This window comes from Cyprinus carpio, chromosome B9, assembly GCF_018340385.1.
Source record: "Cyprinus carpio isolate SPL01 chromosome B9, ASM1834038v1, whole genome shotgun sequence".
NCBI classification, from domain to species: domain Eukaryota; kingdom Metazoa; phylum Chordata; class Actinopteri; order Cypriniformes; family Cyprinidae; genus Cyprinus; species Cyprinus carpio.
The window spans coordinates 32,140,918-32,145,439 of NC_056605.1; the positions used below are offsets into that span (position 1 = coordinate 32,140,918).

At 38.1% G+C, this 4,522-nt stretch overlaps 2 long non-coding RNA genes across 2 annotated transcripts in view; both read left to right on the plus strand.

The window, feature by feature from the left end:
* The window catches only part of LOC109083327, a 76,503-nt gene that overhangs the window by 34,308 nt on the left and 37,673 nt on the right, over positions 1 to 4,522 (plus strand). The window lies entirely within an intron of this gene.
* The window catches only part of LOC122134427, a 14,434-nt gene continuing 11,672 nt past the window's right edge, over positions 1,761 to 4,522 (plus strand). The window contains exon 1 of the long non-coding RNA XR_006155671.1: positions 1,761 to 1,924. This is a non-coding gene — a long non-coding RNA (uncharacterized LOC122134427). The remainder of the gene's footprint in view (positions 1,925 to 4,522) is intronic.

A 4,522-nucleotide genomic window follows, 5' to 3' on the forward strand; every position in this document is an offset into this window, starting at 1 on the left:
GTGCTGTGTCGAGGCGAACAATGGCTTTGTAGTGATGATGATGATGTGTGTGTGTGTGTGTGTGTGTGTGTGTGCTTGTGGCGGTGGTGTGTGTGTGTGTGTTATGTGTGTGTGTGAGTGTGTGTGTGTGTGTGTGTGTGTGTGTGTGTGTGTGTGTGTCACCGAAGTAGTGGTGGTAGTGTGTGTGTGTGTTTGTGTGTGTGTGTGTGTGTGTGTGTGTGTGTGTGTGTGTGTGTCGTGCGTGTGTGTTAGTGTGTGTGTGTGTGTGGTAGTGTGTGTGTGTGTAATACGGTGTGTGTGTGGGAGTGTGTGTGTGTGTGTGTGAGAGAGAGTGTGTGTGTGTGTGTGTGTGTGTGTTTGTGTGTGTGGTAGTGTGTGGTTGTGTGTGTCGTGTGTGGTAGTGTGTGGTGGTTTGTGTGTGTGTGTGTGAGAGAGGGTGTGGTAGTGTGTGTGTGCGTGTTGTGTGTGTGTGGTGTGTGTTTGTGTGTGTGGTATTGTGTGTGTGGTATGTGTGTGTGTGTGTGTGTGTGTGTTTGTGTGTGGTGCGTTTGTGTTGTGGATGTGTTGTGATTAGTGTGCGTGTGTAGTGTTGTGGTAGTGTGTGTGTGTGGTTTGTGTTTGTGTGTGTTGTGTGTGGTGTGTGTGTGTGTGTGTGTGTGTGTGTGTGTGTGTGTGTGTGTGTGTGTGTGTGTGTGTGTGTGTGTGTGAGAGAGAGAGTTCATGTGTGTGTGTGTGTGTGTGTGTGTCTGTTGTGTGTGGTGTGTGTGTGTGTGTGTGTGTGTGTGTGTGTGTGTGTGTGCGTGTGTGGCTGGCGAGCAAGTATCTATCACAACGCGTGAAGTAACATTTAAATCTCTTTCCAGAAAAGGTCTATCACGGCGTGTGAGTACCGCATTGAAATATATTCGTGCTGTCTCGCTGGATGAAGCTTAAAACACTTTAATAATTTAAACTGATTTAAACGCGTGAGAATGTCGGCACGTGAGAGCACTGGTCTGATTGTTCCAGAGAGGTGATTAGTTAAACACTGTGTCCTGTTAACCTTAGGAAAACTAATTGTAATGTAGGTTTAGTATAAATATGATACCACAGTATCTGTGGGCATCCAGCCACTAATGCATACGGTCTTGTTGGTGAAGGAACAGAAGCATAAATGCGACATGAATGATATTGGCATGAAGCGCTGGTTGTTTCATACCTGTCGCCGGCGCTCTGATTATGGTAGAAAACCAAGAACGCTTGCACAACAGGATCAAAAACTTAATATATAGATTAGCTTCACGTGGTTAGAATATTCATCCAAACTGCAAGAAAACCAAATTATTTTGTGTGTAAAAATAACATTTGTGTGTTCAGAATGTAAAAGAAATGTATATTACTCGCACTGGCCATCGAAGCGAACCAACCCATTGGCGATCCTGCGCAGCAAGCTACTGCAGATGGAGGCACACTTGCTCCAAAAACTATAACAAAACATCCTTTTTTCTTTAAATGGTTACATTAATCATGTTTGTTATATATTTTTTAATCAAAGTGGAAATCACTTTACTAAATAATGTTAACAACTGTCTGCTTCTTCCACTTTAAATGATTTATGATCATGTTTTTTTGTTCTTTGACATTTTTAAATCTCAGTCAATGATTCATCACACATTGATTTGTACTTTCTCTCTCACTAATGGATTCACAGCTAAACTGATCTGATCTGAGAGAGAGTGAAAGACTGTGTCATTGTTCTCTACAGGTTGAGTTATTGTGGCGTCACAGATGATAGAAGGTTGTTCTGCTCTGGCTTCAGCTCTGAGATCAAACCCCTCACATCTGAGAGAACTGGATCTGTCTGAGAATAATAATCTAGGAGACTCAGGGTGAAGCGTCTCTGTGCTGTACTGGAGGATCCTCACTGTAAACTGGAGAAACTGTGGTAAGATTATATATGACACACTGCAAAATATTTGTGAAGTGAAAAACAAATCACCCAGAAAGCCAGAAAACACAATAGCTGTATCAAGATACAGAGATACAGAAAGTAAAACATTGTGTGTCTTTGTTTCTTGTTCATGTGTGGACTTCTGTGTTCATGTTAAAGCTGTTTCTGCATTAGCAACACCTTTAAATGGATTCTGTTACACTAAGTGCTAATAGCTCCGTCTTGTTAGCAAAGGGAAGCTTGACTGTTAGCAGACAAAATTACTAAAGAAACCAGTCAGATAAGTCAGAGTAAGAACAGTGGCTTTTTGAGAACTGACCGACCAGTACAAATCTGCATTTCTTATCATTTATTCCATTGTATATTAGCTCAGAGAGGTGTTTATATTAAAGAAAACATAAGGAAAATATTCCAAACATGGAAATAAAATGTCTAACATGTATATAATTAGAAATTATATGTAGATTGTCCTCCGTTGATCAGATGTTCTGGAGAATCCAATCACATGCAGCTCATATTGTTCCCCCAAACTCAGAGCGTGGAGTCTCTTCCTGCAGCTTCAAGAACAGCTTTACTGATCAGCAGCTTCAGTGTGATTAGAAGGTGTGTGAGGGGCTTTAGGAATAGACACAAGGAAGGACACTAGAAGAATAGCATCCAAGTTTATAAGCAATAGAATCATATAAAGAATATGTTATTACCTACTGTTTTGTAAAGCACTGCAATACATTGAGGTGTAAAAAGTACTATCTTACAATTTACACTAAGTATGAATAATATCTCACAGTGTAGGTGATCCTGTAAGCCTTTATATCCTTGAGTGATGGACACACACACATCATCAATATCATCATCGACACATTACACACACACACACACACACCACCACTCTGTACATAATAATACTATCATTACAGTAAGCGTCGTAAAAGCCGGAGCTAGTGTAATGAATAGTGTGACGCAAACATAAGACCAGACTGTTTGCAGGGATCGTGTTCTGCAGATTTTCACCGACCTCTGAAAATTCCTAGCGGTTGAAGCTGTAATTATATAATAATCTGTAGTGTGACGCTACATGGTGGGTGGACTGGTCATCTGGAGTTCCTGGAGAAGTTCATCCAATCTGATCAGCGGCTACTGATTCATCACATCAAAGAAAAAGTACCAGATAAAGTGACGCTGACAGTCGCATACAAGTAGGGGGCACTCTACAATGCACTCTATCTTTGCTGAGAAGAAACAGAAACCACCGTGCAAACTGACGTGTCTTTTGCTGACTGTTTGTAGCCTTTGGGGTAACCGATTGGGGAGAAAATCCAGGGCCGCTTTCACTCCCAGTCCGGTCCCTAGCTACATGTCTCTACTGTTACAATTACTCGTTTTAGTTTGATCTACTGTTAGTACTGCGCTTGGTTTGAAAGGCTTTTAATTTGCATTTGAGAACACAACATTAGTCATTAAAGCGTTTATAAATCTGTTGTTTGACACAAAGAAGTTTCAGTGCTTTGTTAATCCTTCAGAAATCATTCTGATTTTCTGCTCAAGAAACTTATTCTGATTATTATCAATGTTAAAAAACAGTTTTGCTAAGCTTAATATTTTTTGTAGGAAGCAATGATACCACTCAAACATTTGTATAAGATTTTAAAGGGTGAGAAAGTAATAGTTTATTCCACTATGCATGAGAGAGTGACAAAAGAGTGAGTGAAGACACTTAAAATGATTTCTATTTAATAAAATGCATTAATCAATTTTACTCATTATATTTGATAAAGTTTTAAATAAATACTGTTGATTAATTCTTATACGGCTTAAAAAATCCTGAAAAATAAAGTAATCACCACCTGGCATACAAAATATGAAGCCAGCTAGGATTCTGAGAAATCCATCGCTTTCGTTTCGCATTTCCGTTCAGAACACTATTCAAAATAAAGTTTATTCATAGTTGATGCTAAAAGTTCTTACTTAAATACTTTAAAATATTCATAATGATATGTCTCATATATAATTTGAAAAATTCAATGGAGAGATCGATGTCTTTAAACTTTGTGGTATATCCATGTAATTTCAGTTATATTTCTAACTGCGTATTAATGAAACGTCCTCACTTATCAACAAAGTGCACACGATGTAAAAAAAAGAAAAAAGAGCTTCATTAATTGACAACTTCAGTGATTTTAAATGGAGTCTTCTTTGCTTGCTTTCATATAATTTAAGTAAAGTAAAAATAAACAAATAAAATAAATAAATAAATTGCAGCCCATTTAAATGCAGGTTTGTATAATATTCCGTAAAATATCAGTGCAAGATTTGGTCTGCATGATGCTGAGTGCACGTAGCATTTATTCTTATTTGTCTACATATTTTATCTTCATTACAAATCTTGTTTGGTTTTATTTTGGATAATTGCATGTAAAAAATTATTTACTTTGTAATGCATAAGCAAAATGTGAATTATTTATATTCAAGTGTTTGTGCAAAAATTATTAATTCGCATGCATGACAGGGAGGCGCCCTCTCGATCACGTAATTTTTTCCCTAATAATGAAATAACTGAAAATTGTGGCGTCTCACATACATGAGAAATATATC